The sequence below is a fragment of the Trichechus manatus genome, unplaced genomic scaffold (assembly GCF_000243295.1).
Source record: "Trichechus manatus latirostris isolate Lorelei unplaced genomic scaffold, TriManLat1.0 scaffold00131, whole genome shotgun sequence".
In the NCBI taxonomy this organism is placed as follows: Eukaryota; Metazoa; Chordata; class Mammalia; order Sirenia; family Trichechidae; genus Trichechus; species Trichechus manatus.
The window spans coordinates 5,497,514-5,513,141 of NW_004444067.1; positions in this window are offsets into that span (position 1 = coordinate 5,497,514).

Here is a 15,628-nt window from a genome sequence, read left to right on the forward strand (position 1 = left end):
TACTACCTATATCTAGGGGGTGGTGATGGTTCATTGATAGAATCCCCACCTTCCATGCAGGAGATCCGGGTTCCATCCCCAGCCAGTGCATCTCATGCACAGCCACCAGCCATCTGTCAGTGGAGGCTTGTGTGTTGCTGTGATGCTGAACAGGTTTCAGTGGAGCTTTAAGACTGAGACAAACAAGGAAGAAAGGCCTGGTGATTTACTTCTCAAAATCGGCCAATGAAAACCCTATGGGGGAGGAGGAGCCAAGATGGTGGTTTAGTCAGACACGACACACTGTCCCTCTACAGCAAAGACCTGAGAAATCAAGTGAAACAGTTACAAGTGACAATCCTGGAACCCTGAGCACTGAATGAAAGGATAAAGAATTAGACCAAACATCAATTGAAAGAAAAAGATGAATGAAAACAGCAAATGAGGAGAGAAACAGAGCAGAGGTGCTCTGCTAGTCGGCCCGGCACAGCACGGCCATCTTGAGACAAAGCCAGTAGCAATCCCAGGTCAGGAGCATGGGAAGGCAACTTCACTCCCAAAAGGAGACAAAGAAACTGTGTAGACACACCTGGAGTGAAGTGGGGTGAGCAGGACATGAACTAGAGCTAAGAAGGGAAAGTACAGGAAGGAGGACGAGAGCTTCAGGGATCCTGGCACCCACAGAGCAGGGAGGAAACCAGGATCCAGAGATAGGGCAACTCTCCAGCAGTGGCCCCTGACCATTAGGATGGTAGCATACCTGGAGTAACAAATCCATAGAGAGACCCAGGAGGTCCCCCACTCAGCTGGACCCAGACAGCCCTCCTCCTCATATATGGTCAGAGCTAGGTCTCAATTACTGGCTGCACCCAATAAGAAGTGCCCAAGTACCCTTGCCCAGTGACCAAGGGAGCACACCACCCTCCCCCCATCCCGTGGTGATTAGTGGCATAAACACCCCCATCCTTGCTGCCCCAACCACCAGGGACAATAGTACAAGCTCCCCCCTTCTCCTGCCCATGCAGCCCAATACACTCCCCTGCCCACCCAGTGAGCAGCAGAGAGAGAATGCTCCCCAGCCACCCACCCCACCATATTCCTCACCCACTGCCCCACTGAGGAGGCTGAGCTAGTGCCACTGTGCTCCCCGGCTGTCTGCCCTACCCTTTCCTCACATGCTGCACTGCCAAGCAAGCGAAGCAAGCACCTGTGTGCTCCCCAGCCACTTGCCCTGCCCTGCCCTGCCCCTCACCCAGAATCCTCCTAAGCCAGAGAAGAGAGTGCCTCTGTGACTGTGAGCATTCCCACACCACTGGACTGACAATGGATGGCGGCAATCACCCACCCAGCACACCCTCAGCCATCTCACACGCACAGCAAACAGTGATGCAGGCTCGCCTTGTTCACAGCAGCCACGCTTACCTGGAGACAGGTGATGAACGCTCCCCTGCGTGCCAGACCTGCTCGCACCAATACATCAAAACAAAACATAAAAATCATAAATAAAGAAAGCTATACCTTAATGCCTCAGAGACAGCAGACAATATCAAATCATATAAAGAAACAGGACAAGATGGCTCAAGCAAGTGACCAAAATGAAGAGGCAGAAAACCTTCCTGAGGAAGAAATGATAATGCAACTACCTGATAGGAATTAAAAAGACTTACATATAGGGTCCTCAAACAGATCAAGGAAAACACAGACAAAACCAGGGAAAACATAGACAAAAACTCAGAAGAATTCAAGAAAGAAACACAAGAACAAAATGGCAAAATAAATAGACTACTAGAAACCATACAAAAACATCAACTAAAAATCCAGAAGACTAACCAAAAAAATTCAGAAATAGATAACTCAATAGAAGGACATAGAAGTAGAATTGTATCAGGATCAGTGAAATAGAGGACAAATCCCTTGAAACTAATGTGTTCGAGGAACATACAGAAAAAAGAACGAAGAAAGCCTAAGTGTTATGTGGGAAAGTATCAAGAGGAATAACTTCCACGGGATAGGAATTCCAGAACAGGAGGAGACAAAAAAAGCACAGAGGAAATTTTTGAAGATTTGCTGGCAGAAAACTTCTCTTATCATGAAAGACGAGAAAATATCCATTCAAGAAGCTCAAGGAATCCCATGTAAGATAGACCCCTAAAGAAAGTGATCAAGACATATCAAAGTCAAACTTTCCAAAACCAAAAACAAAGAAAGACTTTTGAAAGCAGCTCAGGAAAAATGAACTGTCACCTACACAGGGGAACCATTAAGACTAAGATCTAATTTCTCAGCAGGAACCATGCTGGCAAGAAGGCAATGGGATGACATATATAAAACCCTGAAAGAATCAAGAATTATATATCCAGCAAAACTCTCTCTCAAATTGAAACTGGGTCATCTCTGCATAAACAGAAATTAAGGGAATTTGTAAAACTTAGACCAACCTAATGAGAAATATTAAACGAAATCCTTTGGGCAAAGAAACAACACCATCAGACAATTACCTGAGATTAAGACACATGATAGCATTATCCAGATACCAAACCAGATCAAGAATTCTAAAAAATGAAATGCAGCTATAAGACTGAAAAAAGGAAACCAGAAAAATATCAACCTGTAAACGACAACTTTAAAATAAAAAGAAGGAATAAATAGTGTAGTTACAGAACTTCCATATGGAAAGAAGTTAAGGCAATATCAAGACATAACAGACTGTTTTAAACTTAGGAAGATAAAGGTAAATTTCAAGTAACCACAAAGAAAATTAATAAACCTAATCAGCAAAATAAAAAAGAAGAAAACCATAAAGAGTCAGTAAACACAAAATCAACAAAACAAAGGAAATGAAAAGAAACTCCATAATCAAAAAGAACTCAGTGAAGAAAAGTAAGCAGAATAAAAACCATCAACACCACAAAAAAAAAATCACAACAAAATGACAGCAGTTAATTCCTACCCATGTATAATCGCACTAAATGTAAATGGTTTAAATGGACCAGTCAAGAGGCAGACAATAACAGAATGGATAAAAACAAAAAACATGACTCATTAATATGTTGTATTCAAGAGACACACCTTAGATACAAAGATATAAACAAGCTAAAAATCAAAGAATGGAAAAAAAAACAAACGAAGCAAACAGTAACAAAAAAGAGCAGGAGCAGCAATATTAATCTCTGATAACATAGACCTTAAAGCTAAATCCAACATAAGAAACAAGGAAGGGCACTATATAATGATTAAAGGCTCAATTCACCAAGAAGACATACCATAATAAATATTTACACACCCAATGACAGAGCTTCAAAATACATAAACAAACTCTCACCGTTGAAAAGCGAAATAGAGAGTTCCACGATAATAGTAGGAGACATTAACACACCACTTTCTATGAAGGACAGAACAACTAGAAAGAAACTCAACAAAGATACAGAAGATCTAAACAACACAACAAACCAACTTGACCTCACAGACATATACAGAACACTTCAACCAACAGCAGCACAGTACACATTATTCTCCAATGCACAAGGATCATTCTTCAGAACAGACCATATTTTAGGCCACAAAGCAAACCTCAATAAACTGAAAAATACTCAGACAGTACAAAGCAACTTCTCTGATCACAATGCTATAAAATTATAAATCAATAACAGGAAGAACAAGGAAAAAAATCAAATACATGGAAACTGAATAGCACCTTGTTTGAAAACCACTGGGTATTAGATGAAATTAAAAATTAAATAAAAAAAAAGTTTCCAGAATCAAACTAGAATTAAGGCACAACATACCAAAACTTTTGCGACACAGCAAAAGCAGCACTCAGAGGTCAATTTATAGGAATAAACTCACACATCAAAAAAGAAGAAAGGGCCAAATTAATATTGTAACCTACAACTCCAACAAAAAGAAAAAGAGCAGCAAAAGAATCACACAGCTGCCAGAAGAGATGAAATAATAAAGATCAGAGCAGAAATAAGTGAATCAGAAAATAGAAAAACAATCAAAAGATTATGAAAATATATATTATGAAAAAATATATTCCAAAAAAATTGAAAACTTAAAAGAAACGGGCAAATTTCTAGAAACACACTATCTACCCAAACTAACACAAACTAAGGTAGAAAATCTGAACAGACCCATAACAAAAGAAGAAACTGAAGAGGTCATTAAAAAAAAAAAGACCAAAAAAAAACCACCCTGGCCCAGATGGCTACACTAGAGAATTCTACCGAACTTGTTTTTAATTGTTGTAATTAAATGAAGTTTACATTTCAAGTTAGTCTCCCATACAGAAATTTTTTTTTTACATACAGTGTTATGAGACCCCAACCGCTCACCCCATTCTGTGACAGCACACTCCTCCCCTCCACCCCTGACTCCCCATGAACATTCAACCAGCTCCTAACTCTCTCTGCCTTCCCATCTCACCTCTGGACAGAAGCTGCCCCCTTGGTCTCTTGTATCTACTTGAGTAAGAGGCACATTCTTCACGAGTATCACTTCATGTCCCACAGTCCAGTCCAATCCCTGTCTGAAGAGCTTGCCTCAGAAATTGTTTTAGTTCTGGGGTGACAGAGAGTCCAGGGGCCATGCTTTCCGGGGCACCTCCAGTCTCAGTCAGACCATTAAGTTTGGTCTTCTTATTAGAATTTGAGCTCTGCATCCCATCATTCTACTGCTCCGTCAGGGACCCTCTGCTGTGTTCCCTGTCAGGACATTCATTGGTGGTAGCTGGGGCACCATCTAGTTCTTCTGGTCTCAGGCTGATGAACTCTCTGGTTTATGTGGCCCATTCTGTCTCTTGGGCTAATACTTCCCTTGTGTCTTTGGTGTTCTTTGTTCTCCTTTACTCCAAGTGGTTGGGACCAACTGATGCATCTTAGATGGCCACTTGCAAGCTTTTAAGACCCCAGGTGCCACTCACCAAAGTAGGATGCAGAACATTTTCTTAATAAGCTTTGTATGCCAATTGCCATAGATGTCCCCTGAAAGCATGGTCCCCAGACCCCCCATCCCTGCTACTCTGTCTCTCAAAGTATTTGACTGTATTGAGGAAACTTCTTAGCTTTGGTTTAGTTCAGTTGTGCTGGCTTCCCCTGCAGTGTGCGCTGTCCTTCCCTTCACCCAATGCGCTGTCCTTCCCCTCACCCAATCTACCAAACTTTCAGAGAAGAGTTGACACCAGTACTACTCAAACTATCCCAGGACACAAAAAAGGAAGGCGTACTCCTGAATTCATTCTATGAAGCTGGCATAACCCTGATACCAAAGCCAGGAAAAGACACCACTAAAAAAGAGAAAATTACAGGCCAACTTCCCTCATGAATATAGACATAAATATATCCAACACGGGTCTAATCTGTAAAATTTACAGAAAACTTCAATATCTCAACAACAAAAAGACAAACAATCCAATTTAAAAATGAGAAAAAGACATGAACAGACACTTCACCAAGGAAGACACTCCGTTAGCTAGCAGACATATGAAGAGATGCTCGAGATCATTATCCATTAGAGAGATGCAAATCAAAACTGCAATGAGATACCATCTCACCCTGGCAATAATGGCACCGATCAAAAAAAACAGAAAACAACAAATGCTGGTGAGGTTGTAGGGAGACTGGAACTCTGACACACTGCTGGTGGGAATATAAAATAGTAAAACCACTGTGGAAAATGGTATGTTGCTTAAAAAGCTACAAATAGAATTACCATGTGATCCAGCAATCCCACTCCTAGGTATACAGCCTAGAGAAATAAGAGCTGTAACTCAAACAGACATATGCATACCCATGTTCACTGCAGCATTATTCACGATAGCAGAAACAATGAAAAAACGTAAATGCTCATCAACGGATGAATGAATAAACAAACTGTGGTACACAGGCGCAACGGAATAACATGCAATAATAAAGAACAATGATGAATCCGTAAAACATCTCACAACATGGATGAATCTGGAGAACATTATGCCAAGTTAAATAAGTCAATCACAAAAGAACAAATATTGTATGAGACCACTATTGTGAAAAGCCAGGAATAGGTTTACACACAGAAAGAAACATTGTTTGATGGTTACCAGGGATGAGAGGGTGAAAGAGGGAAAATCGCTAACTAGCTAACTAGATAGTAGACAACTGTTAATTCTGGTGAAGGGAAAGGCAATACACAACCTGAGAGAAGACAGCACAACGTGACCAAGGCAAAGGTACTGACAGGTATGCAAGAATAAAGGGCAACTATGGTAAATAATCTGAGAAGCTGGACTATATGAAGAACGTGGAATCAGGATTGCAGGAAGACTTGTTAATAACCTGCGACATACAGATGACACAACCTTGCTTGCTGGAAGTGAAGAGGACTTGAAGCACTTTACTGATGAAGATCAAAGACTATAGCCTTCAGTATGGATTACATCTCAACATAAAGAAAACAAAAACCCTCACAACTGGACCAAAAAGCAACGTCATGATCAATGGAGAAAAGACTGGACTTGTCAAGGATTTTATTTTACTTGGATCCACAATCAATGTCTGTGGAAGCAGCAGTCAAGAAATCAAAGGGGGCATTGCATCGGGCAAATCTGCTGCAAAAGACCTCTTTGAAATGTTGAAAAGCAAAGGTGTCACTTTAAGAACTAAGGTGCGCCTGACCCAAGGCCATGGTATGTATATTCAATAGCCTCATATGCATGCGAAAGCTGGATAAAGAATAAGGAAGACTAAAGAAGAATTGATGCCTCTGAATTATGGTGTTGGCGAAGAATATTGAATATACCATGGACTGCCAGAAGAATGAACAAATCTATCTTGGAAGAAGCACAGCCAGATTGCTCCTTAGAAGCAAGGATTGCAAGACTTCATCTAACATACTTTGGACACGTTATCACGAGGGATCAGTCGCTGGAGAAGGACATCATGCTTGGTAGAGTGTCAGCAAAAAACAGGAAGACTCTTAACAAGATGGACTGACACAGCGGCTGCAACAATAGGCTCAAACATAGCAACGATTGTGAAGATGGCGCAGGATCAGGCAGTGTTTTCATTCTGTTGCACACAGGGTCGCTATGAGTCAGAACCGACATGTGGCACCTAATTACAACAACAGTGGTAAATGCTATAATATATACAATCCTGCAACAATAATAATAACAAACAATAAATTGTTAGTAGATACATAGGCCAATATGTATGCTAAATAGGTAAGGGACATCTGACGGGAGTACACCCGTGTACATATAGAAGTATGGTTGTGGATATTTCTATATACATATTTGTAAATGCTGCATATATACTCATATATATAATAGAGCACATGGGGCACAGTTATAGAAACTACTTAGGCATTGGACCAAACTACCAGACTTGAAGGCTAAGGACCACAGTCTCAGGAACATCTAGGACAATTGGCAAAATACATTTCATAAAGGTAATGTTCTACATCCTAGTCTGGGGAGTACCATCTGGGGTCTTAAAAGCTTGCGACTGACCATCTAAGGAGCAACTATTGCTGACGTCCTGCCTGGAGCAAAGGAGAACGAAGACAACTGAAGACTCAATGAAGCAATTAGTCCAAAGGACTAATGGTCTGCATGAACCACAGCCTCCTCTAACCTGAGACCAGAAGAACTAGATGGTGCCCAGCTACCACTATGACCACTCTAACCAGGATCACAATAGAAGGTTCCAGTTAGAAGGGGTAAAAAAATGTAGAACAAAATTCAAATTAAAAAAAAAAAAAGAAGAGCAGACTTACTGGTCGGAAAGAAACTTGAGACTGGAGGAACCTCTAAGACTACTGCCCTAAGACAACCTCTAACTTAAAACTGAAGACACCCCGGAGGCCACCTTTCAGCCAAATAACAGACAGACCTATAAAATAAACAACAGCACCCGTGAAGAATGTGCTCCTTAGAACAATCATCTATACGAGAACAAAAGCACAACATCTGCCCAAAACCAAAGATGAGAAGGCAGGGAGGGACAGGGAAACCTGACTGACAGTAACGGGGAAACCAGCGAGGAAACGGGGGGAGTCCTGACACACTGGAGGGATTGCAACCAATGTCACAGGACAATCTGTGTAAGACTCATTGATTGGAAAACTAATTTGCTATGTAAACTTTCACCTAAAGCACAATAAAATTAAAAAAAAAACAAACCCTATGGATCACAACAGTCAGTCAGATCTGCAACTGATCATGGAGATGCTACAAGACCGAGCAGGGTTTTGTTCCATTGTGCGTAGGGTCGCCATGAGTTGGGGCCCAACTTGAAAGCAGCTAACAGCAACAACACCACCACACACATTATATATACATATCTATAATCATATATGATATGCATCATTTATGTATATAATTATATATAGATCTTGATCTATCTCAGATAGATCATAAGAGAGTAGAAAATAGTTGTGTTGGTCCCAATTGGTGAACTGGTGAGGTGAGAGAGGATACAATGAAATGAACAGGCTAACATATCCTGTTCAGTTTATCTGCATAAATCGGTAACCAGAACGCCATACTATATTTTCATGCTCTGAAGTGGTAACAAGGCACAGTTACAAATAAAATATAACTCTAATCATCTGTAATGTGCATCCACTATTTACATAAAATGGAGCTGTAGCACTTTCCAGAGAGGTAAGTATAATGATCACAAAGAGAAATGTTCCATCAGGACTTCCCCGAGCAAGTAAGACGTCTCACGTCTCTGCCTCCCAACCAGGAGGTCTCCAGGGAAACAGTGTTATCACTCAGCCCATCATACAAGCAGGCTCCCTCAGGCAGCCCAAGGACAAAAATGTCATTCCCCTCAGTGGAATATGGAAAAAATCATTTTAAAAATAAAAATGGATAGCCAGGAACACAAATATTATGTTCACCTACTCACCTGTATTTCAACCATGACAGAAGCATTTAAAATTTGTAGCTACATTGGCGGGAACATTCTCTGCAGATCACAAAAGGCCCCAAAGGAGGGACTGCCATTATCCACTGACACAACATCTTCCATCGGCCCTGGGCCACCTGTGGAGCTTAGGTAATCACAGAATGTCCCACAGGGCCCACACTGGGTCCTACACATTCTGCTGTTGTTAGTTGCCACTGAGTCAATACCAAATCATGGCGACCCCGTGCACAACAGAATGACACGCTGCTCCGTCCCGTGTCATCTTCACGATCAATGGTACACTCGAGTCCATCGTATGTTGAGTGCCTTCCCACTCTAGGGGGCTCACTTTCCAGCACTATATCAGACATTATTCTGTTGTGATCCACAGGGTTTTCACTGACTGATTTTCAGAAATTGCCAGGACTTTCTTCCTAGTCTGTCTTATTCTGGAAGCTCCCCTGAAACCTGTCCACCCTGGGTTACCCTGGTGATATCTGAAATACAGGTGGCATAGTTTTCAGCATCACAGTAACACACAAGCCACCACAGTATGACCCACCGACAGATGGGTCATGGGGTTTCTACATTTAGATATTTAGATATATGGGTACATTCAAACAAGAGTTTTTAAATGCTATTTGAATGAGGTCAGAGGCATATGGAATTCCATCAGACGGGTAAGGAAAGAATATTAGAAGAATTTCAAAAGTAAGAACACAGCCTTGACATTCTCTGGAAAAAAAAATGTACAAAGGAATTCAACCAGAAATGAAACTGTACACACTGGGGCAGGTGGAAGTGTGGTACACTGTCGGGGAGAGTCCTGGACCGATCCTCAGGAAATGCAGGAGAGTTTTCACCCATTTCATCTTCCGTAAGGAATGCTCAGCCTCCAAAATGTTCTTTACTCCTTTACGGGCCACTGAGGAGATCACACCCTGGAGTGATTCCGGGGAGTCTCTTTAACAGGCTGTAAAGATAGACGCGTGACAGGTTAAACCCTGACTATACAAACACACTGAGCCTGTGTGACAGGCGCCGCTGACATCAGAGCCGGGTAGAGGACCCAAGTCTGGGACTATCCACGGATTTTCCCACCCTGAATGGAATCATCACTCTCCTCCCCGACCTCTACTGCAAGATCAGGAATGGACTTTTCGTGTGCTTGCATTTTCTGTTGCTGCTATAGTTCCAAGCCCTGACTGCCATTAATGGGGAAAGAAGAGCAAGAGATGCTGCAGTCACAATAAAGGAAAGAAAGAAATATCACCAAGTGAGAAAAAAAACCCAAAACTAGCATTAAACACCATCAGGCAGGAACATTCAAAGTAAAAGCCGTGCAATCTATATCCATTTACTACAGCCACCCAACAAGTTAAGAATGTGCAAACATCTATCCGCATCTGAATTTCCCACTTTTCTAAGAAAAATGTAACAAAAACCTAATACTAATATCAGGAAATTAAAATATTAATATAGTTACCAACGATCTCTTTACGCTTTGCTTCCAAAAGCAGACACTATTGTGTGGGGTTTCACTGGCTTATTAAACTGTGAAGTGGAGACAGTGACAACATGGAGAGTAGAAGGAAGAAAAAAAGAATGAAGAGTAGAAAAAAAAGGACATGAGGGGAAAAGAAGTAAAGGTAAAATAATACGCTGAAACCAAATCCCAAAAAACCCACTGTCGTCAAGTCGATTCTGACTCACGGGGATCCTACAGGACTGAGGAGAACTGCCCCATAGGGTTTCCAAGGCTGTAATCGTTACGGGAGCAGACTGCCACGTCTTTCTCCCACAGAGAGCTGGTGCGTTCGAATCGCCAACCTTTCGGTTAGCAGCCGAGTGCTCAACCACTGCACCCCCAGGGTGACAGCAGTCACTTCAATTCCCTTGGCATAAACTTCCTAGCCCTGGTCCCTGCTGTCCTTCGCGTCTGCTGCTGATGTAAGTCACACGGGTATGAGTCATCTTAGGCAGTGAACACCACAAACGTCACCATTCCCAGGCCTGGCCTCCTGCCTTTTGCTGTCAGCGTGGCGGAGTCAGCCATGATTCGTGGTGACCCCATCCCTACACAACAGGATTGGGTTTTCAGAAGCAGATCTCCAGGCCTTTCTTCCTAGTCCGTCTAAGTCTGGAGGCTCCACTGAAACCTGTTCAGCGTCAGAGCAACACTCAAGCCTCGACTGACGGACAAGTGGTGGCTGTGCATGAGGGGCACTGGCTGGGAATTGAACCCAGGTCTCCAGCATGAAGAAGAGTGTTCTACCACAGAACCACCACTGCCCCCAACCCAGCTGCCTAGGCTCTGGTAATTGCTTGCAGTTGACTCAGGAAAGAAAAGATGCATTCAAATTACTAGAATGCACCTAACCAATCGGAAAACAACACAGATGAGGGATGCTGCCCTTCTTCATGCCTGGAGCATTATCACACTCGAATACTGAGGCATGAGATTTAATTATCATTATCATTATCTTAGCCTGAGTAGCTGCAAATGAGCCCAAGCTCCGGGTTCCCAGCCAAGGCATGGAATTAAGATGTTGTTAGCAGACTTAAACAATACAAATACATACCTTCCTAAGAAAATAGTTGTAATTAAAACAGCTTTAGCCTTGGGAGAGAAAAGATGGCAATCAAGAGGAGATGTGAGAGATCAGTTTTAGAACAAATATTTTTTGCAGTTTAGTAACCCATTTAGGATTGCTGTCTTTACAGTGAAGATATTTATAAAAATGAATCGTTTACCCTTAAAAATATACTGGTGATAGACGCCTGAAACGGCCCAGGTGTGGCTCACACTTAACTGTTCTACTCATTGTCCCACTCTCAGATTTTCTCCGTGTATCTGTAGTTTTTATTCTGCCGCATCGCACACAAAACACAGCGTGTCTCACTGGGTCCTTTTAAACGTGACGGGTGTGATTATAACAGTGATGTGAACGTGTGGGCACATTGTTTTTTTCTCAAGACATGGAGGATTTTGTATCTTCCTGAGCCATCTTTGAATGTTAAAATGCAAAATGCAAAGTAAGAGGTGAGGTCCAAGGTGGAGGAGAACGCTGAGGCCTCTCCTTCAAGTCCTCAGCATTGTTTGGAGGGTCTACCATCCCCCTCCCACCCAGGAAGAAGTGGTCTCAGCTGATCTCCCCCAGGATCTCCTCACCCTTGCTGGCTCTCTACTTCACCACATGTTGTCCTCCTCCACCGATTGATCCCTTCTGATGACATGTCCAAAGCAAATTAGCTGGATAATGATCTGTTGTGATCCGTAAGGTTTTTGCCGACTGATTTTCAGAAGTAGGTTGCCAACCCTGTCTTCCTAGTCTGTCTTAGTCTGGAAGCTCCACTGAAACCTGTCCACCATGGGTGACCCTGCTGATATTGGAAACACCAGTAGCATATGTTCCAGCATCACAGCAACAGGCAAGCCACCACTGTAGGACAAAGTGATAAGACAGGTGGTGGATGATGGACATTTAGGGTTTCTACATATATTTGTCTACCACTAGTCTGTCAGTTTGTCGTACCATGGTAGCTTGCATGTAACTGTGATGCTGGAAGCTATGCCACTGCTATTTCAAATACCAGCAGCGTTACCCATGGTGGACAGGTTTCAGTGGAGCTTCAAGACTAAGACAGACTAGAAAGAACCTAGCAATCCACTGCTAAAAAAATTGTCCAGTGAAAACCTTATGAATAGCAGCAGAACTTTGTCTGATGCAGTGCTGGAAGATGAGCCCCTCAGGTTGGAAGGCACTCGAAATATGACTGGGGAAGAGCTGCCTCCTCAAAGCAGAGTGGACCTTAATGACGTGGATGGAGTCAAGATTCCAGGACCTTCATTTGCTGATGTGACACAACTTAAAATAAGAAGAAACACCTGAAAACATCCATTAGTAATTGGAACATGGAATGTACAAAGTATGAATCTAGGAAAAATCAGAAATCATCAAAAATGAAATGGATCGTATAAAGATCTATATCCTAGGCATCAGTGAGCTGAAACAGACTGGTTCGGGCCATTTTGAATCAAACAATCATACGGTCTACTATACCAGGAATGACAAATTGAAGAAGAATGGTGTCATATTCATTGTCAAAAAGAACATTTCCAGATGTATCCTAAAGTACAACACTCTCAGTGATAGGATAATATCCATATGCCTACAAGCAAGACCAGTTAATATAACTATTACTCAATTTATGTACCAATAACTCGTGGCAAAGACAAAGAGATTGAAGATTTTACCAATTTCTGCAGTTTGAAATTGATCAAACATGCAATGAAGATACATTGATAATTACTGGTGACTGGAATGTGGAAGTTGGAAACAAAAAAAGGACTGGTAGTCGGAAAATATAGCCTTGGCAATAAAAACGACGCCGGAGATCGCATGACAGAATTTTGCAAGACCTTTTTTTCATTGCAAATACCTTTTTTCAACAACATAAACAGTGACAATACACGTAGACCTTGCCGGGTGGAATACACAGGAATCAAATCGACTACATCCGTGAAAAGATGTGATGGAAAAGCTCAGTATCATCAATCAGAACAAGGCCAGGAGCTGACTGCAGAACAGACCATCAATTACTCATATGCAAGCTAAAGTTGAAGCTGAAGAAAATTAAAACAAGTCCATGAGACCCAAAGTACAATCCTGAGTATCTCCCACCAGAATTTAGAGACCATCTCAAGAATAGATTAGATGCACTGAGCACTAATGACCGAAGACTAGACGAGTTGTGGGATGACATCAAGGAAATCATACATGATGAAAGCAAAAAGTCATTAAAAAGATGGGAAAGAAAAAAAGACCAAAATGGATATCAGAAGAGAGCCTGAAACTTGCTCTTGAATGCAGAGTAGCTGAAGCGAATGGAAGAAACAATAATAAAGTAAAAGAGCTGTACAGATGATTTCCAAGGGCAGCTGGAGAAGACTAAGTAATGTATTATGATGAAATGTGCGAAGACCTGGAGTTAGAAAATCACAAGAGAAGAACTCGTTCTGCATTTCTCAAACTGAAAGAACTGAAGAAAAAATTCATGCCTCAATTTGCAATATTGAAGGATTGTATGGGCAAAATATTCAATGACTCAGCAAGCATCAAAAGAAGATGGAAGGAATATACAGAGTCACTCTACCTAAAATAAGTGGTTGACATTCAGCCATTTCTGAAGGTAGCATATAATCTATTGAAAGAAGAAGCTGCCGCGGATTGAACTGTGTCCCGCAAAAATATGTCAACTTGGTTAGGCCATGATTCCCAGTATTGTGTGGCTGTCATCTACTTTGTGATTATAATTTTCCTATGTGTTTTAAATCCTAATCTCTGCCTGTGGTTAGTGAGGCAAGATTAGACTATGTTAAAGAGGATTAGGGTGGGACTGTAATACCCTTACTAAGGCATATCCCTGATCCAATGTAAAGGGAGTTTCCCCAGTGTGTGGCCTGCATCACTTTTTATCTTACAAGAGATAAAAGGAAAGGGAAGCAAGCAGAGAGTGGTGGACCTCATATTACCAAGAAAGAAGCACCAGGAGCAGAGTGCATCCTTTGGACCCGGGGTTCCTTCACAGAGAGGCTCCTAGACCATGGGAAGATTGATGACAAGGACCTTCCTCCAAAGCTGACAGAGAGAGAAAGCCTCCCCCTGGAGCTGATACCCTGAATCCGGACTTGAAGCCTACCAGACTGTAAGAGAATAAATTTCTCTTTGTTAAAGCCATCCACTTGTAGTATGACTAAGACAGAAGCGCAAGCTGCACTGCAGGCATTGGCAAAAAACAAGACTCCAGGAACTGATGGAATACCAACTGAGATGTTTCAGCTAAAGTATGCAACCATGGAAGCACTCATTTGTCTATGTCAAGACATTTGCAAAACAGTTACCTGGTCAACCGCCTGGAAGAGCTCATATCTGTACCCATTTCAAAGAAAGGTGATCCAAGAGAATGAGGCAATTATCAAACAATATCATTAATATCACACACAAGTAAAATTTTGCTGAAGATAATTAAAAAATGGTTGCAGCACTACACTGCGACAGAGAACTTCCAGAAATTCAAACCGGATCCAGAAGATGTGGAATAAGGGATATCACCGCTGATGTCAGATGGATCTTGGCTGAAAGCAGAGAGTACCAGAAAGATGTTTACCTGTGTTTTATTGACTGTGCAAAGGCATTCGACTGTATGGATCATAACAAATTGTAAAGAATGGGAATTTCAGAACATTTAATTATGCTCGTGAGGGACCTGTACATAGACCAAGAGGTAGTCATTTGAACATAACAAGGGTATGCTATGTGTTTTGAAGTCAGGGAAGTTGTGTGTCAGGGTTGTATTCTTTCACCATACTTATTCCATATGTACGCTGACAATCTGAGAAGCTGGACTACATGAAGAAGAACAGGGCATCAGGATTGGAGACAGACTCATTACCAACCTGTGATATGCAGATGACACAACTTTGCTTGTTGACAGTGAAGAAGATTTGAAGCACTTACAGATAAAGATCAAAGACTACAGCCTTCAGTCTGGATTACACCTCAACATAAAGAAAACAAAAATCCTCACAACTGAATCAATAAGCAACATCACAATAAACGGAGAAAAGACTGAACTTGTCAAGGAGTTCATTTTACTTGGATCCATAAACAACGCCCATGAAAACAGCCTTCAAGAAATCAAATGACGTATGGCATTGGGCAAATCTGCTGCAAAAGACCTCTTTAAAGTGTTAA